General features: G+C 45.8%; 2 pseudogenes; both read left to right on the top strand.

Annotated features, from left to right (window-relative positions):
- Positions 1–7,009: 7,009 nt before the first annotated feature.
- On the top strand, positions 7,010–7,126 carry LOC136663545 (5S ribosomal RNA; annotated as a pseudogene).
- A 29-nt stretch (positions 7,127–7,155) lies between these two features.
- LOC136663312 (5S ribosomal RNA) lies at positions 7,156–7,278 on the top strand (annotated as a pseudogene).
- The last annotated feature ends 15,767 nt before the right edge of the window (positions 7,279–23,045 follow it).

The raw sequence follows: 23,045 nt of genomic DNA, 5'->3' as shown, positions 1-23,045 counted from the left end.
TATATATATATTTCACAAACTCAACGTCATTGTGTCTCAGTGAGGTTACGATGTTGTTCGATACTCTTCCCAGTGTTATAAGGGGACCTGTATTATTAAACAAAAATAATTAAACTGATAAATTACTGAATGTTTTATTTTTTTTAATGCTGTATAATCACCATTATACAACACGTTAAACTGGGCACTGCTATATATATTTGGAATCATCAGAGTTTTTAGATTTCAGAAATCAATTTCTCCTGTTTAAACAAACAAATTAATTATGTTAATCTTATCTCCTAATTGATAACTGTCAGCCCTACCTTCACATATTATAATAAATAAGAATTTAATGGGGAAAAAAATTGAGAACTAAAGCTTGGTTTAGGATACAAGATATAATTAGATAAAATTGAGCCAAAGGAGCATGGATTTACAATGTTTGCATAATCAAACAACTTTCAAAATTTTAGTATAGGAATCATGTCTTTAATATGCTTATAGAAGGCAATGAAATTGTTCCCATTTTGAGTTGAGCTGACGTTGCAAAAATGCAGATTTGAAAACAAAAATTACTTTATTAATCTTCAAGAGCGGAACTTCTGTTTAACCAAATTGGCTCATAGTTCTCTACACACAACAAACCAGAACAAAATCTGACATCCATTCAGGAAACCAAACCCCAGCAGCAACCAAAATGCCCCTTTCTTTCATAGATTTCCCATTAATTCACACAAAGCCTGGGTAATAACCAAAATCCATAAGTGTGGCTACTTCAAATGGAAGTCACAAAGCGGTTGCTAGATTGCCTTATTGTTTACTAGCAGTAAACATGTTCGGCTTTGGATTGTCACAACCAAAGTGGGGCCAGCACCGTTTAAAAAACACACAGACACACAGATCTTCCTCTTTAGTCAATAAGATTGCCTTTCTGAATAGAGCAGCACAGGAAATGCCCATTCTGAACCATTCCCTTAGAAACACCATGCAAATCACTATGTCTGCCATTACATTTAAGAAGTAGTTAATGTAACAAAAAATGTTAAAGAAAATACATGGATGGGGGAGAGAGAGAGAGAGAGAGAGACGCAAGCTTGAACACAACAGTTAGAGTAACTTTTTCCAAAGAAATGTATTTGAAACATGGTTCTATATTCATGTTGTTGCTTCCTTTTTCCCCCCAAGTGAAATCAAGTTCAGGAATTGCTTTTTACAAACTTGTAACAACTTAATAAAAACCCTTAATCACACAGCTGCTTTGAATCAAATCAATGTTTCTCCCCAACACGCACACACACAACTTTAGAGACTTGCCTTAACTTTTTTTTTCACATTTCTAACAACAGCTAGAGAAAGCACAAAGTCCAGTCTAAAATGAAACTTTCATTCACCTTCCTGGCCCAAGGCATCTTTTTGTTTTTGTTGTTGTTTAATGCCTTGGTGCCCCCTTTTGGCCTATGCAGTTCAAGGCATTTTCTATTAAAAATTAATAACGTACAGTAGTGTTTAACTTGTGAAGTCTTCATTTAGGCAGCGATTGACCTGTCTGTCCCATTGTTCTCAACCACTATTAGAACTGACTGATTGAACACACATTAAAACGAAGCTCTCTATCTCAAGGTCAAATGAAATTTTGCCTTCTTTGCCTGGAAGGGAAAAAAAAAACCGAGAACATCCTACATCTAGCAAAGTTTCTTTACTATGGCAAAGTACATAAAGAAAACAAAATCACCAGTCTTTACCTTGGCTACAGTGCATTCAATAGGGCAACTCTGATTCCTTGGGTTCTACTTTTATATGTAACTCTGGACAAAGATTCATAAAGGTGGTAGGCATTCCCTAGTGGTGAGATCCTGAGGTTCCAGTGAACACTGAAACTTTGTCAAGTGAGCCATAAACTACTAATTTTTAAAGTCAAGTTGAGAAAGTTACGCAAAACAGGAGAGGGAGGGGGAAAAAAAACCCAAATCTCCCCAGAAACTCAAAGCTCATTTCTTAAGAGCTAGTAATTATGTCCGAGTAACAAGGTCTTTCCACGTTCAGCCCGACTGTGCAGGGAAAGACAGACTTATTTCCTGCCGGGATATTGAGTCCTACTATCTGAAGGGCCAATCAAGTGTGAAGTACAGTATAGTTTTAGGGCCGATTGAAAGGAAGAGGGCTGGCTACTAGCTCAGAGCATGACAACTTTCATGGATTAGTTCAGACCCTATTCTGCTCCTTGAAAAGCTATCTCAGCATGAAGAAAGTTCTCAATACACTACACTTTAATAGCGGAGTGCCTGGCCGAAAGCTTCCTTTTGGTCTCTATAGAAACAGCCAAGCCAAAATTTGAGGCAAAGTGAAGATGCCTGAGCTTTGGTGCTGTATTTAGCCTCCATTCACAAAGAGATTCCATCCTGGATTTTGTTTGGTTTTGTTTTTAGGTGGGGGGAAGAGGAACAAGGAGGGCACCGAAATCCACATTTCATTTTCACTTTTTCACGGCCAACAGCCGAAGCACATTTCATGACCAAAAACATGCCGGTTGACTTTTTCACCCAACATCCTAGCAAAGGGACACTGAAAAAGTGCGTACAGACCACAATAAATTGGGAAGAAGGTGGAGAAGGAATGAGGGAAGGACTAATCTCGTGAACAAATGCATGAAAGAATGAATGAACGAATGGACGGATGCACAATTGAACGAACAAACGAAAGAAAGAGGTTTTCCGGATATTATCGTTTTCTTTTGAAATCGGCCTCAAAAGCGAGCCACAGAGAACTACCGGCCCAATCCTATCCACACTTTCCTAGGAGTAAGCCCCAATGACTATAATTGGATTTACTTCTGAGTAGACATGCATAGGATTGGGCTGTAAGCCATTCTGAAAGACCTGTTGCAAAGGATCGGCTGACCAACAGAACCTTTCCATCTCACCAAGAGCCTTTCCAAAGCTTCTTCCACCAAAATGTAAATACAGAATAAAATTACATTTTTGGCATGATTGCTGTCTCCCTCTGAGCATGTGAGAGGAAGCAATTTATCAAGAAAATTTGCACCCCCAGACGTTACACCGACAGCCCAATCCCAGACGTGGCTCACAGAAGTGAGACATTGAATAGAATGGAACCTACTCCCAGAAAGTGTGTATAGGATTGTGGCCTAAAGGGGATCTTTGGACATAATTTTGGATTCATAAATCCTCCTTGGTTTGGCAGTGAAGCATTTAAGACACATGGAGCATAGGTAGGATTAAACCTTCAAGCTCTTTGACTTCCTCTGGGGTCATCCTTTACAGGTGTCGTCCCCCCCCCAGCCCCAGGTAAACTCTTAATGGAGTTTAATGGAGTCTGGGGCTCATCTGCCTTGCCAGATACAAGGGAGGGCACCAGGATGAGGTCTCTTGTGATCTGGTGTGCTCCCTGGGGCATTTGGTGGGCCGCTGTGAGATACAGGAAGCTGGACGAGATGGGCCTATGGCCTGATCCAGTGGGGCTGTTCTTATGTTCTTAACTACAATTCCCAGGAGGCCTTGCAGGTCTCTTGTTATCTGGTGTGCTCCCTGGGGCATTTGGTGGGCCGCTGTGAGATACAGGAAGCTGGACGAGATGGGCCTATGGCCTGATCCAGTGGGGCTGTTCTTATGTAATGGAGGACAAACAGGTAGCTCAGTTCAGTTATTTCTTCAGTGCTTCTAATGTACTATTACAGAGCAAATGCACAGGAAGTAGAATCTTTCTCAAGATGCGTAGGAAGGGAAGAGGAAGGGATCCCCTTTGCAACGGGGATGAGGGCAGGACCAGCAGCAGCCCAGGACACCCCAGGAAGCTATAAAGGAGCCATGACTCCAGCAGTCCACTGCTGAGGCCAGCCCTGACTGCCTGGGGAGAGTTGGGTCTAGTCAGCAACCAGCAGCCAGTGGCTGACTGTCCCCCCCCCCCTTACTACAGCAGCAGGTGCAACTTTCATTGTCGGTCAGCCAGCAACAGCAATTACAGCTTTCTGTCTAACACCTGCTGCTGCTGCACGCCATGTTTTTTTTCCTCCCATGATTCTCCACGCAGTGCTGTGATGCTTCAGCGGCACTGAGTGCAGGAGAAAAACGTGGAAGTGGAAGCTGCCACCTGGAGCATGCTTGATACTGCTGACCCACTGAGAACGAAGGAAATTTGCACCTGCTACCACTGTGGGGTGAGGGGTCTCCACCACGTAGGAAAGAGCCTCCAAAGAATCCTCAAAACTGGTGTTGGCCGCAAATAGACCGTTGCAAGCTTGCCCCTCTTTTAACCCATAAATTGTTGGAAGGCAGGATATTTTTTTAAAATGCAAGTATTCCTTTTTAAAAAAAAATAATGTTGGCAGTGCTCAGTATTAAAAAAAAATGTCTCCAAAGACTGTCACAAACGTCAGTTGGATTGGCCATTGCTCTTCTGTTGCCATTCCTGTGTTGCATTCCTACACCCAACCCAATAGGACTGAGATCAAGCAACCCTCCGTACATGTCTGCAAATCTGGTGAACCCAGCAAAATGAAGTCTGTTCATTCCCATGAAATCACTATTAATAATAATAATAATAATAATAATAATAATAATAATAATACAGGTATTTATATACCACCTTTCTTGGTCTTTATTCAAGACTTTATTCAAGGCGGTTTACATAGGCAGGCTATTTAAATCCTGGGGATTTTTACAATTGAAAGAAGGCTGTATCTTTCAAGAGCCACAACAATTCAGATGTTTCGTTCTGATCTGGCCTCCATCCTGGCCTCCATCCTCCCACGCTCAGAGCAGATGGAATAGCTCGGCTTCAGCTTGCCAGCTGCTTCAAGGTCGCACGGTGCCGGTGGCCTCGAACCGGCGACCTTGTGGATGTTATCTTCAGGCAAATGGAGGCTCTACCCTCTAGACCAGACCTCCTGCCCACTATTGGGCACTATTCAGCCACAAGGCACCTTCTTGTAGAATCACTGTTACGAGGGTTTTCACTGCAACCTTGGGAATCTTGTCCTGGACCCAGAGACAATTTTCTTCTCCATCAGCTGAGACCTGTCCCAGCTGGGAGCCCAGGGTCTAGACTGCACTACAGTGCCCTCCTCCTGCCTTTGTAGAGCACTAATCCAGAGTTGGCCAAAATTCTCCACACATGGATAGAGAAGCCAAAGAAAAAAAAAATGACATCCAAAATAAATGAGCAGAAAACGATGCCATATACTCTTTAGCTGTGACCCTCGCTGAGATAGACGGGTTGGACAATGGCAAAATCACCCACAAAGACTTTGGTTCAGACCAAATGCCCAGTAGCTGGAGCATAAGGAACTGGGTACACCCTTGCAGGATGGTGTAGACTTAGACCTGGAAGATCCAGGTTCAAATCCCCACTCAGCCATGAAGCTTCCTGGGTGACCTTGGGCCAGTCACTCAGCCTCACTTACCTCACAGGGTTGTTGTGTAGGCAAAAGGAGGGGAGGAACGATGTACACCACCCTGAGCTCCTTGGAGGAAAGTTGCTATAAATATGTGAAAAATAAATAAATAAATAAATAAATCTGCACAAAGGGGTACTCGGAGTAGGGAATTGTCTGCATGACACACAATTGGTTCAGCTCCATATAACGGTTGGTTGATTTGATGGTCCAGCTTCCAACATTTGATAGTCCTCTTGTGCCGGCCTAACACAAGGTTAGGATTGCGCCCTTAATCATCTAATTTCTGTTTAACGGTTCCATTTATCTTTTTTTTTTTTTTTTTGGAATTCAGAGACCAGAAGAGTTGCTTTGTTTCATTTTCAATCTCACCAGGTTGGATTTGCCTTGCCTTGCTCTAAGGAAGGACAGAAATACTAGATGCGCTTCGTGACTCATGGGGGAGGACAGGGAAGACTTCCCATTGGGTTTGGGGGGAAACCCACAACGCTGTTCTGAGATACAGAGATTGTTTCTGAGCTGCCCAACTCCCTGTTGGCGACAGAGCTTGAAATTAGTTTCACGGAGGCCTTCGTCTCACACAGAGCTAGTAGGGCAGGTACCGCCACTATTAGGCGCCTCATCACACACGCAATCCCATAATTCGTTCTCACCATGAACCGCATCAGTGCTACTTTCTGGTCGAACTTTCCCTCTGCCGCGGCTATGGGGTTTCTGGGAACCCTGAGCTCACTCTCCTTTGGGCACAGCATGGGCCGAAATGCAAGGCCGGGGACGATCACGTGCAATGCCAGCAAAAGCCTTTTACGGACTTGATGCCACCTGCTTTTCTCCCACCTCCATCGATCCGAGGCCCAGCACGCCACGGTGGCATCAGGCTCTAAAATACAAAACACAGGTGGATAATGGAAAAGTCCCCGGAGTTCTCTTTTGTTCTCTTCCCAGGAGTCGTGGGGTGACAGATTTCTTCTGCTATCAGAGACCATGCATGACAAAAAGAGGAGTGTTTCCATCCTTAAGGCACCAAGATACATCTTCTTCCTGACAACAGTAAGGGAAGGGAGTCCTATATCCCACCTTTCCCCTAATATCAGGTCTTGATCAGCCAGATATTCATGGAATGATGTGAGAGCCCAGAGCTGTAACGTGGGCAGAGCCTATGGGGCATCTTCCCTGGGCTCTCTGCCAAGAGGGGGCACATGACTGCCCCAGGTTCCACCCTAGAAGCAGAGGAGGCACTGATGGCTTTGCACACCCCATTCCTTCTCCTCTGTACCTTCACAATTCCACCACCCTGTGTACAAGGACAGTGATGGCACTCGATGTCACTTCCGGGTTCCCCCCAGAGGACGGGATGCTCACAGTGACACTGCGGCCTATTTGTGCATCCCACTCCTTCTCTTCTGGAGGTTTGGAGCCTCCAGAGGAGAAGGAGTGGGGCGTGCTAAGCAGAGAGAACCTTCTCCTCCAGTGAGAATACAGAAGTGGCCTCACACTACAAACAGGACAAGGCAGCCACTTCCAGGTTCTCTCCAGAGCAGGAGGTGCGCTCTTTGGCCATTTTGTGTGCCCCATTCCTTCACTGTGGAGGCTGCGAACCTCCAGAGGAGGGCACATGACAGCAACTATTACCCTGCACATGCCCGATCTCGTCTGATCTCGGAAGCTAAGCAGGGTCAGGCCTGGTTAGTACTTGGATGGGAGACCACCTGGGAAAACCTGGTGCTGTAGGCTTATACCATAGTCTTTCGAGACTGAAGGTTGCTAACCATCTCCCTATACTGAACACTATCTCCCGATCTCGTCTGATCTCGGAAGCTAAGCAGGGTCAGGCCTGGTTAGTACTTGGATGGGAGACCGCCTGGGAATACCAGGTGCTGTAGGCTTATACCATGATCTCGGAAGCTAAGCAGAGTCAGGCCTGGTTAGTACTTGGATGGGAGACCGCCTGGGAATACCCGGTGCTGTGGGCTTATACCATGATCTCGGAAGCTAAGCAGGGTCAGGCCTGGTTAGTACTTGGATGGGAGACCGCCTGGGAATACTGGGTGCTGTAGGCTTATACCATGATCTCGGAAGCTAAGCAGGGTCAGGCCTGGTTAGTACTTGGATGGGAGACTGCCTGGGAATACCGGGTGCTGTAGGCTTATACCATAGTCTTTCGAGACTGAAGGTTGCCAACCAACCATCCAACAAATGCCCTCCTCTTCTGGGGAAAACCCAGAAATGACATTAGGCCGTTGCACTGTCCAGAGCGCAGGGGCAGTCCGTTACAGCTCTGTAAGATCCAGCACCTCACACCACTTTAGATTGCGGCGTTTGTCCAAGGATTGGGACTGGGGTGTCCATCCAAGGCTGACCTTTTCCGGGTAATCCGTCCATTTGCAGAGATTCCACCACGAATGTGGCCACTCACAAAGAACCTGAAATCTGTAACGATATCCGTTTCCATTTTAAAACCATATCTCAAGACAAGCAAGCAACAGGTTGATACAGTCAGTTCCAGACTTAGGCTCTTCTTTATTTTAAATGGAGGGCAGGAATGTGCCATGGGATGGCAGGCACATGAGAAGAGGGTTGGGAAGCCAAGTAAGGCCGCAAGCAGGTGTGGGTCTTCCCCTACCAGCTTGCTGCCTCCCCCTGACCACTGCCTAAGGCAAGGCCTTAGGCCTCATGACTGGTCCATCCCTGCTTACCTGGGCGTGCCAGGAATTGTAAGTGGGATCCTGTCCATGCAAAGCTTATGCAACCCCACTGAGGTCCAGCCCTCTCCCCTTGAGCAGGTGAATTATATCAACAAATCTGCTCAGCCTGGAAGCTTTGGCCTGCTCTGTTACTGGTCTGCACTGGTTCACTCCCTCCTTAGACAACCTGGTGGCCCCTGAACTCCCCTGGGGGTATCTACATGGTTGCTGCACTTTATATGGCCACGTGACCCACGTGGCACACAGGAGCCGAAAACTCCAGGGCTCAAGTGAAGCACCCAAAAAAACTGGAAAGGAACAAATTATTATACCATCCCAACTCAGGAGGTCCCAGCAGTCACACCAGCAACCTTTCTGGTCTGTCAGCTGGATCCATAGCTCAGTTGTACACAGCCCAAGACCTCCTGACTCCTGAGTCCACATGCCAAACACTCTCCCCTTTACCTGATGATGGTCCAGCCTCAGTTCCTCCCAGTGTTCCAACTCAGCACTCCCCTCCCCTCCCCTCCCCTCCCCTCCACACATCCCCTTCCTCTCCCCCCACCTTACTTTTCCAATCCAGGGAGTGGAAGGAAAAGGGTGAGCAATGGAGGCATCTAGGCAGGTAGGGCTGTGCACCCCTAACCAATCTGCCACTTGAGCTGAAGGCTTCAGTTGGCCTCATGGATGCGACAGCCCTAGTTGTACATTAGACCATTAGTTCATTGGCAGCCAACTGGTAGGAGACACCAAGGACCTTGTGTTGAATACGAGCGATTCACAAAACCCATGAGTGGTCATCTTCAATTGGGAGAGACATTCTTACCTGCCTCTTCTCTTCCATGCAGAAGAGTATGCCTTTTTAAAGGTGACACTGGATGCATCACTGAAACTCACATAAAAAAATGGGGGTTATTTTTTTTCTCTTTTGCAGCAGGAATATTATTTGGGCTGATACGCAAAAACATGCAGATATAATGGAATTGTTATATAATTCAGTGAAATCACTATAGTGGAATAATAAAGTGAAATATAGTGAAATAACACAGCGGAATCACTGTATAATGGAATCACTCTTCCAGTTCATCAAATCAGGGTTTGTTTATTTGTCCTTCATCATGGTTGTTTTTTTTAAGGTCCTTTTCTTTTGACTTCCCCGACTCAAGAGTTGATTGAAAACAAGGCAAAGAAAAGAGACAAACTCAATCGCTTTGCATCTGCCTCAAAAGCGACTTCCTCCCCTTTAAAAAAAAGAAAGAAAAAAAGCCAACCACAGGCAGCTCGAAGGACCCCTTAAAAGAAATGATCTTGTTTGTCTGAATGCTCGACAAACTCACAACAGTTTCCTCCAGCCGAACCCATAAAGATATTTATATATAATTTATCTTTCTTAGTTGTCGCTTGGCAAAAGACCCCTCGCTGTGCAGCAAGGTTCTCTTGCTACTCAAGAGAGAATTACGTGATTAAATAGAGACCTGAAAAGTTTTGAACAAGCGCCGGAGAAGAAAAGGTTCCCTCTTAAGACCTTAATGAAGTGGCCTCAGTCCTTCTCCAACATCCACTTCCCCTTGTGTAGTTTGTTTTCACTCTGGTTAATCACCGGCCAAAGCTGCAGTCCGGACCACCAGTTCCTAATAAACCATAAAAGGCAGATCAGAATGCATTGTTCTTTTCTGCAGGGCTTAGTAGACAGCAGCTGAATTAAACCTGCTCAAAGTCAGAACAGTCAAGGAGGGGAAAGAGAGTTGCGGCCGGCGGAGGGGAGGGCCAATTCCTGAAAAGTAAATTAATGTCCTGGGACATAATTGATGGTGCCCGGTACAAAAGCCCCTATCAGAGCCTCATGCCATCGCAGGAAATTAAAATATAGACAAGGGGCCACTGTTGCAGGGATGAGGCCTAGAGCAAGTTTGTTCCTAGTTGCTTTCCTTGAGCCTTGTTGCTCTTAATAGATAAACAGGAATTTAAGCATCAAGGCCACACAAAAGATACTCCTTCTTTACGCAACTCATTATTCAGTTCTGAACTTTGATGATGGCCACAGACTTTGATGGCTTTGAAAGGCCAATAGATGAATTGGTGGATGATACTTTCATCAATGGCTACTGATAATGACAACTAGGTGGAACTTCCAGGTTCAGCAACACAATACCCCGAAATAAGTGTTTCCCAACCTGGGGGTCATGACCCCCAGGGCAGACATTCCCGACCTTCTTTTGGGACACTTAAGGAGAGTGGCAACCCCATCAGGGATCCATAGTGCCATTAAGAACTGCACTTCCGGTTTTTGCTGCTTTTGCCCCTACCACTACTGAACGAAAGTAAGTAAAAGAGAGCTTTAGTAAGTAAGTAAAAGAGGAGGTAAGTAAAAGAGGGGGCAGTGAAACCTGGAAGTGCTGTTCTAAATGACACGATGGGTCCCCAGTTGGGTCGCTAAGGGGGTAGCATCCCAAAAGAAGATTGGTAAATACTGCCCTAAATATCAGTTACTGGAGATAAACAGCAAGAAAAAGTCTGCTGCCTGAATCTTTATGAACTTCCCAGAAGCACCTGATTGGCTACTGTAGGAGATAGGATGCTGAACCAGGTGGCTCCAGTCAGGGCTTTGATTAGGTAGATTCATACGGGAGAAGGCAGTAACTTCAGATTCCCATCACTTTGGGCTTTAAGGATCAAAAACAGTTCCCTGAATTGATTCCAGAAACCTGCTGGAAGCCTCAATGACTTTCTAACACAGGAACGACTGACACATTCCAGTTCCCACACTAGCTGCCATATTATGAAAGTTCAAAAAAACTCCAAGGGTGGTACCATGTATAACACAGTGGAGTAGTCTAGCCTGGATGCTAAAAGAACATACATACCTGGAACAGTCTGGTTGGAAAGAGGATGCTGGACTAAAAGGATGCTGTGTCACTGTGCACTTATAGATTATGTCAATACATGTGCAATTGAATGTGTGATCATGAAAACGGAGTACATCGACGTGAAGATCTGACAAAGACTCTTAATGACAGCAGTTCACAAACTCACACCTGCCGAGATAATGTGAATGTAATAATGTGGGTTGCTTGTCAGCAGGTGGGAGGGTTCTTCACCCTCTTTGTGCCCTTCAGTATGCCCTTGCACCAGTGCCTACCATGCATTAGCATCGCCCAGGAATGACGGGGTTAAAAACATGGCAGTGCATTGACTGTTGTTGAATGTCTACACTACACTACACTACACTATCGTTGAATATCTCTCTCTCTCTCTCACACACACACACACACACACACACACACACACTTTAGTCCATATTGTCTGTCTTCAGCCTTAAAATAAAAATATTCTCCCCCCCCCCCCCCCAAAAAAAAAAAATATCACCATTACAAAGGTTGGACATTTTGATATGGAATACTGGGTATAGAAACCACACAAACTAAGGCAGTAGTTCCCAAACAGTGTGTTGGGACCCACTGGTTGGTTGCGGCCTGATTTTTGGAGGGCCCTGTAGTGGCCAAGGACAGCCTCCAGTGAAAAGATCAGATAACTAATTGCCTCAAGCCCTGAGGCTATGCAAAAATCTGCTAGATGTTAATTGCCCTGCAAAGTGCTCAGCTCCTGCAGTTTGCAAGCAATACAGGGAAATAAATGTTTGAGCATCTTTTTTCCTGGTTATCATTACTTGTAAATAAATAAATACTTCTATAGTAGATTTTTTTTTAAGTCTTGTAAACACTTGTAAGTCTTGTAAGTCTATCAGGTGGGTCTTGATAGAGCATCATTTTAAAAAGTGGGTCACAATTTGGAAATCATTGGACTAAGGCAAACAGAAGTACGGATCCCTCTACAAGGGAGAAGGGAACATAGTCTATCGAAAGCCCACTGAAGTCAGCAGGGACTCTGCTTCCATTGCTTTCAGTGGGGCATACCTGATTCTATGCATGTTTACTCAGGAAGTCCCCAATGAGTTAAAGGACAGGTACTCCAAGTACGTGTGTATAAGATTGTAGTCTTAGGGGGCCAATTCATACCTTGCGGTTTTTTCCCACTTATATGACTAACAGCGCAATCCTAACTAGCCTAGCACAGGCAGAATGAGTGCGCATGAAGTCGCAAAAGTGCCAGAGAGCACGTTGCAACAGTGTTGGCCTTTTTGGCGCCAGCGCTAAGGTCCACGCCACCGTGCTGGCACAAGATCCAAATGTAGTGCCCAATGGAGCAGGTAACATCCTGCTGGGTGGCAGGAGAGGTGGAACTGGAGAGATGATGTAACAGGGCAGGGGGAGGATGGGGCGGGACTGACTGGGTCTGGGAGGGGCCAGGAATGGCAGCAGTGGCTACCGTCATATCCTATCCCTCTTCCAGGGGCTGATTTCCCGACATGGGCTGTTTGAACTTGTGCCAGCTAGAGGGGGTTTAAAGCACTGAGTTTTGCAGGGAGCCTCACCGCAGCGTGCAAGGGGAACTTCCCTCTCTTCATTGGAGCCATTCCAGGCGATGGGGGCAAAACAGAGGCATATGCCCGGAAGGGAGAGGCAGGGGCTTCTTGCACACTGCAGTGAGGCTGCAAAAATTAGTGCGTTGCACCCCCTCTAGCTATGCCACTGGGTGAGAACAATACAAAGGCCTTGCTGACATCAGGCTTATCCCCTCAGGCTCCTGGTCCTCATCTTACCTGGCCTCTAGACTGCCATAGTGGCTACCAATGACTCACTCCAGGCCAGGCAGTGGCGGCCCCATCCTGGAGATGGCTTTAGGGCAGTCACAAGCTACCACTGAAAGACTAAGGTGGGTACGATGAGTGAGTTAGGGGTGGAGTACAATTATTCCAGGGGTCAGGAACGGGGATACAACAGCCCACATAGTTGACCCTTGGTGGATCTTCTCTCCTGCTTTAATCTGACCATTTCACAAACATTTCAGGCAGGAATGTTGGTCCACCAAAGTTTCCACGCTGACCAGTGTCCCCATATTTCATACTCCTGATTTTCTCAACTCCCAAGAGTTGTCTGCAAATCACCCAACACTAAAACCCTTTAGAAGTTCTTCTGAAAGTTCAAACAGGGATTTTGAGGGGGGGGGGGGGGGTTTTTTGGTGGGTTTTTTTTTTTTTTAAAGAAAAGCAAAGTTTTGGTTTAAAGTGGAATTTAAACTTAGGTTGTTCAACTGCAAAACCAGAGATTTCCCCCAGAGCTCTTTCTCTTCCTTCACGTATCAAATAAAGCCAATTTCAAGGAGAGCAGCTAGCAGAAGGCCGAAATAGACCCCCTTTTGCTTTCTTACGACACCCACAGAAGGCTTTGGCTGGTGTAAGGCAGGCCAGGGCATAAGAACATAAGAAGAGCCCCACTGGAATGTTTTTATGTCCTTTGCCTGCCTAACAGGCAAGCATCTTTGAGCATCTTTTTTCCTGGTTATTATTACTTGTAAATAAATAAATAAAAATATTATTTATTTCTACAGTAGATCTCCTTTTTTAAAAAAAGTTTTAGGCGGCAATCCTAACCACACTTTCCTGAGAGTGAGCCCTATTGAACAAAACAGGACTTACTTCTGAGTAGACCTGGTTAGGCTTGTGCCCTCATAAACAAAGGTGGGTCCTGATAGAGTGTCATTTTGAAAAGTGGGTCGCGATGCTAAAAAGTTTGGAAATTGTTGGTCTAAGGCAAACAGAAGTACGGATCCCTCTACAAGGGAGGGACAGGAATCCAAGAGTCCTTGTCACCCATCATGGCCCCAAAAATGCCACATACTTTTCTTTTTAACAAGTTTCCCCTACATTTCAAAGTTTGTTCCAGCCGCCTCTTCCTCTCTGGCTTGCTCTCACCTGCGCGCCCCACGGAGGAGAGAGAAGGGGAAAAAAGATCTCTGATTGCCTTTAGTGCTAACATTTAGAATGGAATTCATTCACCAAACTTCCCTGGCTGTGCGATTCAAACGCAGCTTCTCTTTTCTTTCTCTGCCCCCCCATTCCAGCCCTTCTTTTTGTTCTCACAAGAAAATCAATTCACTTGAAGAGCTCCTTAATCCCACTTTTGCAATCAACAATTGCCACTTGTATATCGCTCTAATAGATTAAGAAGCGGGATGATGCGGTTGTCTGGTCTAATTCAACCCCATTCAGGTAAGTGCAGCCTTAGGCACTTTGTAGTACCAGGCCCAGAACCGCTACAGGAAGACTTTTGCTATCATAATTTCCTGTGGCGATAGGCTCTGCCCCCACTGGGTATCCTGAATTACTTTGAATTAGCCCCGACAACCACAGAGAGTCGAAATGCGGCCAGAGACAATAACCAAGCCTTTGAGCTTGACTTGCATGGCTCAGAACAGCTCTTTCTTTCCCCTCCTTCTCCTCCTTCTCTGGGGTTCCCCCCTTGTCCTTTGCATTTGGGGCAGAAAAGGAAGAATTTCCAAGCACACATCTATTGAAGCGACAGCAACCCGCTATAAATCAAGAGGGCCACAATGGTGGAAACGGTTTAAGCGAGGGGCAGAGAAGTTGAAGCGGAGGGGCAAAAATTAATCAAAACTGCGTCTTCTTCCTTTTTTTTAAACCCCCCCCCCAAAAAAAAAAACTTCATCATTAAGGGCCTGTGAAAAATGTGAGCCCACACCATCTCCATGGCAACCCGGGAACAAGCGCATGGCGGGGTGGCCGGGTTGGTGGTGGAGGGGGGGCCAAAAAATACCCAAAATTCAAAAAGGTTTGTTTTTGCGGAGAGGAGAGAAGCCGATGAGGTGGCAAGGGGTGTGCAAAACGGTTCACAGGCCTCAGGGTCAGGGGGTCATGCCAAAGCAACCCAGAGATGCCCCTCGAAAGATGCACGGCCCAAACTGGCCTCCAGGTTATAAAGTTGTCCCAACCCACGACGGCTCAGAAGCCGCAAAGGGCAGAAGGATTCCGGCTTCGAGACAATGCCCGGTGCAGTTTCTCAGTGGGTACAACAACCAAGCAGTGTCTCAAAGCCACACCAAAATCCTGGCAGATATTGCGTCGTTCCCCCCCAGAAACCGGCCAACGCATGTGTTTATTTTGCAAAACTGCACACACTTTTTTCCATGGGCTATAAAGTTTTGTGCCTGTGCATGTGTGTGTGTGTTTTTTTTAAGTTGACGCATCTTGCTCTCCCTCTCTTTTGATAATTGCCATGGCCCGTTCATAATTACCAACACGGCAAAAAAACGAATGCCATCTAAATAATGATCGAAGGTTACTCTTCTTAAGAGTTGCAGTCGCCGCTCCTACTCTTTTACCTTTTCTGTGTTCCGAAAATAAAGAGAACAAAGCCGGAGCCCTGCCGATTCAAAACCAGCAGAACAGACAAACAACAGGGGCGCTACTGCTCCCTCATGCATGGCTGGGATTAGGATAAAAGCAGAAAAGACTTCTGAGAAAAAAGGAGACAACAAAAGACATAGGAGTGCTGACAAAACTTTTTTTTTCTCTCTCTCTCTTTTTTGTCTTGTCCCCCCCCTTTTCCTTCTTTGCTTTCTGCGGAGGAAAAAAAGGGGGGAGAAAGAAAGGAAAAAGCTTGCAGATTATTATTAGAAATAATAATGAGGAAGAGGGGGGCAACGTAGGAAGATTAACAAATAGAAGTAATGGGTTTCACCTCCCTTTTAGCTGGCTGGTCTTAAATCCAAACTGCAAACTGCAGGGAGATTTTGCTTTATTGTTGTTTTTGGAGAGCCGACACATCTGTCCCCACGTTTCCCCAGAAATGAGTAACTGAACGGTTACATGTGACATCATCACTGTGCGCCACAGAAGGAGCTGTGGTTTTGGGGGGGTCCTCACAGCCTCTGGTCATCAAGTGGGTCCACATTGCCACTGTCGGTGCAAGGTTCTTCCCCCCCACCCCTCTCCCGGGCCGACCCACTACCAGTGCCCAGGAGAGGGCAAGGAAAGCTAGGCCTTCTCCTTGCTCTTACCGCAGCAAATATGTGCAGGCAGGACGGGTGAGCAGAAAAGACCAGCCAGCAAGTGGAGCAGCAGGGCTGTGAAGTGCCAAGGGGTTGGCACTGGGCCCTCGCCTGGCATAGAGGCACTCAACAAGCCTGGTGCCAGCTCCACAGGGTCGATAAGCTAACACAGTATCATCATCTTGCGCTTCACTCATCCACCCCAACAAACTGTTACCGCGATGGGCTGTGCACACAAGTCCCTCTGTCCTCACAAGTCATTTGGACCATCGCCCAATTTGGTCAGTGGGTCAAAGCCTAGACCAGGAATGTTCAACCTTTTTCACCTTCTGGCACATCGACAAGGGGCTACAGCGCGCAAGGCACACCATCATTTTTGGACCATTGACAAGGCACAGCATTCTGCTGGTGGTGGTGGGGGGCTCACACACACACACACACACCCATGACCCAACTAATAAATGATCCTCCCCCACAGCAACACACCTGCAGACCATTTGTGCCACACCCATGGTTGGCAACCTTCAGTCTCAAAAGACTATGGTATAAGCCTGCAGCACCTGGTATTCCCAAGCGGTCTCCCATCCAAGTACTAACCAGGCCTGACCCTGCTTAGCTTTCCAGATCAGACAAGATCAGGCATGTGCAGGGTAACAGTTGGGGCAGCTTAGTGGTTGAAAATTGCTGGTCTAGACAGACACAAAGCACAAACCCAGCTTCTAGCACTCAGGAAGAAGACATCCCTGAGATACATAAAGTGCATTGGCTGCTGATTCTGACTGGCCCATGCACTTGCAAGGCTTCCCATTGCAGGTGTATTTGTTTGAGTACCGAAATACCCTTTCTCTGAAGATATCTTGTCATGAGTCAAACCATTAGTTCAAATAGCTGAGGCTTGTCTACACTGACTGGAAATGGGTGTCTGGTGGGGATCTTTGGAATCTTCAACCCGCAAAGCAAGAGCTCCACCACTGAGCTACAGACGCTTCAACAGATACATGCGCTTCGTTCGTTCAACCTTCTCCTGCACTTCCACACCCAAGAAACCTGCAAGGGGAACAAAGGAGCAAACCAGCCCTGGCCCTGACATTCCCCCCCCCCCAACCCACCCAGCCTTCCCACAGCAGCTAAAAATCCACCAGAATCTCATAACGGATCGGCAACCAGGAAGTCAATATTGCAGCAGCTTTGGGAGATCACTCAAGTCCAGAGAGACCTGGCCAAGAGTAAGCACATTGATTTTCCTTTCCAGGGGAAATTGTGCGGCAAGGAAAGCATCTTCTTCGCCCATTTTAATCGGGAAAGCCTTGGGGTCTGCCCAGCTGAATTCCCAACAGCAGTCTCTGACAAAAACAATAAAAAGAGGCCTGTGAACCTGAAACTCAATCAGGTTTATTGCAGCATCAGATTTCAGAAACTAAAAAAAAAAAAAATCTACTTTGTCCAAGGCACGAAGCGTTAGCTCCAAGTTTGCAAATACTCACATACATGTATAGAAAACACACACTCACACACTTTGAACAGTCCCAAAGACCATCAAATGCAAAGATCTGTGCTACAGTTACTGTCCTTATATTGTTTCAGGTAGATGGAGCAGATTTCAGGCTTCTGGGATCTACTAGGTGTTTTCTAGTTGAACCTCAAAGTTCACTGACCAGAGCCAGGTGCAAAATAGTGGAAGGGAGAATGAACCCACAACATAGTGCAAGATAGTTGCAAAAAGGGCAGAGCCAATTGCCTACTGCATCCCATAAGGCAGCGGTTCGTAAAGTGTAGTTCCAGAATCTACCTCATGGTTGGTTGGCAACCTTCAGTCTTGAAAGACTATGGTATAGGCCTATAGCACCCGGTATTCCCAGGCGGTCTCCCATCCAAGTACTAACCAGGCCTGACCCTGCTTAGCTTCCAAGATCAGACAAGATCAGGGATGTGCAGGGTAACAGTTGCTGAGAATAAACGCACAACAAAAACCCAGTGGCCAACTTGATGACACTCACACAACTGAATATTTTAATATTCAGCTCTGCTTCATGGAAATGAGAGCTGACTCGTATTAACACTGCATTGATTCCCTGCTGTGTCATAATAACACCTCATTGGCTTCAGAACAGTCAGTCTCATTGGTCAGTTTTGAGTTAAAGAAATCCACTTTTTGTTACATAAGGAAGTTGTGTTTTCCTTTTCTGGGTATTGGATCATGTGATAGAATATAGATATTTCAATGTGGTTTGTTTTATTGCATTCTGTATTAAAGTACTCATCAAATGATATATTGTATTTTTCAAAAACACAAAGATTTCACAATTTTGGTTAGTAGTGGTGTCACCACAACCCCCCAAATGCATCATCCGGTCAGTTTACACCCCACACACCCCACACCCCACCCCTAGTGACACCACTGTGACCTGTGTGGACAGGTACAAATCTACATCTAAGTTATTAGAAGGCAGTAATACTAACACCCAACTCTAAAATTACTATTAGCCAACAGAATTGGACAAAGTCAACATTTCTATCACTTGCACCTTTCCTAGATATTGTCAAACGATCAGGAATCAGAAACATGCAATGGGACTGAGTAGAACATAAACTGGTGTAGACTTGTTATAGTCAATCTCTGATCGAGTTATAGTAGATCAGCAGAGATTGACCAGTAGATCACAATCAACTGTTTTCCAGCCCCCATTGTACACATTGGAGCTATACTACAATGTAAGGCCCTTCCTTTAATGATGACTAACCAATTATCCAAACGAAATAAATGGAATGTGCCATTCAGGACCTTAATTTGTTACTGCCAGTATCCATTTCAGATGCATTTCTTTAAAAAAAAAAAAATTGAAACACATGGGCCCAATTCATCACCATCATTTTTTAACTCATTGCAGATATCAGTTTCAGTTTCAATTTATTTGCTTAAAACCATAGGTTGTCGCAACTGAAACCGAAACTCATTGCAAAATGAATGCACACCCCAGGTGTATGTTTTTTAATTGTAAATAAGTAACTGTTAAATCAGGGATACAGGTATTCAATCACCACTGTAAAAGTGCAAGTTAGAAACATCTGACATGATTGCTTCTGATGCTATTTTATTTTTATTTTTTTAGTTTTTTGGAAAATATAAAAGTGTACGCACACACATCCCTTAGTCTCTCCTGTGTCACTTGAAAAAACATCTCTGGAGCAATAATTGATCCAGCTGAACATTTCTGAACCTCTCTCAAGGTTTCTGGCATTAGTGCACATGGAAAACATAGTCTGGAGGGGGGAGTATCATTGTATCCCGGACCCCCGGAGGGCAGTTTACTGCATGTTTAATGGTTGGTAAACTGACAGTTTTTTACACACTGTGATTCTGATGTGATTTGAAATTCACAAAATTGTTGATTACAAATCAAGGCTAGAGAAAGGTCAGCCAATGCCCCAGATGGCTTCTGCCCGGACCAGCGCTTGCCTCTCTGCTTCAGTGCTTTGAAATCGGGCACAAAGCAAAAAGTCAATTGTCCATTTGAATCAAATCCCCACCTGAATTTACAGTGCGGCATGCAGAGGTCTTGGGGAGTTGGGAGTGCTCTGAAACGGAGTCTCACGGATGTCCAAATTTGCCTTTGCGCAACGGTGGGGGAAGGAAACAGCCACATGACATTGGGAGAGGCGCACCGTATCAGAGAACGAACCAGAGGCCGTGGCAAAGCTGCACGGGTGTGGTGAGGATTCAGGTGGTGCAACGTTCTAGCCAAAGGCACAGACCGGTGTATTCTGTTCTGCGCACAAACAGCCCTTGCAAGGGAGGGCCTGCCTGGTGAGACAAGGTCGCTGAAAAGTCATGCATGCCAGCAGAACTTTGCCCAAGGTAGTCGCGTGGGCAAGAAGACAGCAATCACAGTACCATATGAGCCCCAATTTGATTCTGTACGTGTTGGTTGTGTTCTGATGGCTTAGATGGCTTTTTAAAAAGTACATACAGGAGTGGCCTGTTGATGGCTCAGAGAACATCAAAGCCACGTAGCATAACCCAAGAAGGGTGGCAAGAGAAGTGGAAAAGGCTGGCAATGATTACTCAGTGGTGAGTGAAGACATTCGGCACCTGTTCGGAAGCCTGCTTGTTACGTGAAAATCCCCTTTTTCCTTCTTCCTTTCGTAATTTTTATATCTGGTTATGTATTTTGGACTAAAATATTATGTAGGCAAGAACTCAACATACAGGCCACAGCCAAGTCAAGTCACAAGCACATGGCTACAGAACACCTAGTTCTATAGGGACAAGCAAATGTCTCCTATTCTCCTAAATGTTCCCTAAAAATGTGTATTGTTTTAACCTAATCACTGTGCCTCCTGATCCAATCACTGCATATGCAAACACCGTAAGGGGGGAAGACTTTAGCAGCAAAGTCTCCACCTAAATCGTTGCTTAAGTATCTCCTATTGTTAACTAAATCACAGCCATTAAGCTAAATCCTGACTCCAAAGTCCAGTAGCAACAGGAAGCAAGCTACCCCCCTCCCCCAGGGTCAGCCTTTGCTGATAGCTGATTTCTGGACCCTTCCACTGTTTTACATACTCCACGTGTCCCACTGTGTATACCGAGCATGCGCATCTAGATCAGCACTAGGACGCATCCAGGTCATTCTAGGTCAGCCACAACCCTTTAAGAGAAAACTCCGAGCACATGGCTCTCTCTCTGGCTGCCCTCCAAGGCACAGGTTCTCCATAGGACTCTTCCACACACACCCCCAACTGCTTCCCAGGACAGGTAACTATATCTTGTGTCTGGAATCTTTTCCCTTCTCCCCCACCTATTTCTCCCATTCTCTCCCCATCTTAGTTAGCAACTGGGTTATGCAGACCAGGGACCCCTAAAATCCTTCCCTACAACCTATCCTTTTCTGATTCCTTCTCGGATGCACCAAATACACGGCACATTCAACCACCATAAAGCTAGGTACACAGGATCCAAGTACTAGGAACCAAGAAACATATACTTACCATTTTCCATGTGCATTATGTATACCTGTGTTTTTGTAATAAAAATATAATCTTTGATTGAAAGTTATCTTTCTCCCAGTCTCCTCTTTAAGCTAAACAAGGGATTTTCTCTGCATTACGCTGTTTTGTTATCCAGCCTGCGATCCTGAAGTTTCCAAAAGGGTAATATACTAATTCCCCTAAACAAAACAGCCCTTTTTGGTAACATGCTTTGTTCTTATGTGATGTCTTTCAAAGATAACTTCCCTGTCAATCAAAATGATTCCAGGGCTAAGCACCAGTGGTCAGTGAAAGCCTCAGAGCTGTCCGATCCAGTCCTGCCTTTGAGCCAGGTAGGGCCCAGCACAGGACCACGGAGAGCTCCACCCTGTTCAACTGATACCTTAAGCCTCCTGAGTCACTTCCCCCCTTCCAGGCTTTGCCCCTGTTGTCCGCAGAAGGAGGCATGTTCAAGGAGCAATGCTTCACCTGCTCTTCTCCAGAACCTCCCTCGGGCTCGTTATCAGTGCTGGTGAGCAGGTCCAGGGGAGTGCAAAGGTCCTAGGTATGAATGAAGCTGGTTCTTCAAGAAAGTTGAATTGAGAGGGGAGCAGATCCTGGGAGCTCTTGTTTCTGAGACTCCTGGCTGATAGGCTCCACTTGCAGTCTAGTGGCTAGGTCTGGGTCCTGTTACACCTTAGGCTCCAAATCTGGGCAGGAATCTGGACACCAAGTTGGTCAGGTTGGACACTGACTAATGGTGCATGCCCATTAATGCCCACCCCGGCTAGCCAGCCTCTAACCCTCAGTGTGGGTGGCAGTTGTAGCATCCAGCATGTCAGGAGTGGACAAACGTCCTTAACATGACAGCCACTTATGTATGATAAACTTAGATATTTGAGAGCTGCAATATTTAAGAAGCATTTAAATTCTCAAATACATTTACTCACCATGACCATTAAATGTATGTACTAATCTGGTGGACTCTCTGCTTATACCTGGTAAATCATTAGAATATAAAGCTTGAAAATTTCTTATTCACCTTCTACATTAATTGTGGGGCAAAAAGGAGCTCAACCAACATATTACCAAGAGCTGCACACCCCACGTCATAGAGCGGCAAGTGGCAAGCTGCAGTTTGACCACCCCTGCAATATGTCATCACTGGGTGGACAGAAAAGCAGGAGTGGAGGCACATACCAGTGCAGAGCTTTGCTGGGCTGAATTGCACCAGCAACCTAGTGTGGGCACTGCCAGTGATTCAAATTAGGTATTGGTTGGCCACCTTCAGTCTCGAAAGAATATGGTATAAGCCTATAGCACCCGGTATTCCCAGGCGGTCTCCCATCCAAGTACTAACCAGGCCTGACCCTGCTTAGCTTCTTCTGAGATCAGACAAGATCAGGCATGTGCAGGGTATTATTTAGAATCAAATCACATGTGGCACTAGAAGAGTCATGAGAACGTCTTTTTTAAATATTAACATAGCAGCGTTGCTCAGGATCGATCCCATGACACACTTGGAGGGAATTAAACCTTTTCCTTTGCTCCACAGTCCTGCTAAAAATCAGACATACACATACAGAAGGGTGTGGTCTGGAGCAGCCATTTTCAACCACTGTGCCCTGGCACACAGGTGTGTCGCGAATGGTTCCCAGGTGTGTCGCGAGAGTTTGGTGGAGGGTCATTTATTAATAGGATCATTGGGGATGAGCCCCCCCAACAACAACAAGGTGTGCCTTGTCAATTGTCTAAAAACTGATGGTGTGTCTTGACAATTTTAGTCCCTTGTCAGTGTGCCATGAGACAAAAAAATGTTGAAAATCATCGGTCTGGAGGTTGAGCAGTTGCCTTGCCTGAAAAAGCTAAGCAGGATCAGCTTGGGTTTCACCTTGGATGGGGGATTGGAAGCCGCTGGCTAGAGATGAAGGAATGTGGACTGGAAGGAAATGGATAAACATCCTATGAACCGGCCCGAGGCATGTTTCACAGTGCAAGAGCTGTGCAACCAGGATGACAGACAGCACCATGAAAGGAAATACCTGGGAAAATGGAAGATCCTATGAGTTTATCTCATAGAGCAGTGGTTCCCA

Source organism: Tiliqua scincoides, chromosome 12, assembly GCF_035046505.1.
Source record: "Tiliqua scincoides isolate rTilSci1 chromosome 12, rTilSci1.hap2, whole genome shotgun sequence".
NCBI classification, from domain to species: Eukaryota; Metazoa; Chordata; class Lepidosauria; order Squamata; family Scincidae; genus Tiliqua; species Tiliqua scincoides.
The sequence above is the reverse complement of the archived record's forward strand: the minus strand, read 5'-3'. Positions and strand labels throughout refer to the sequence as shown.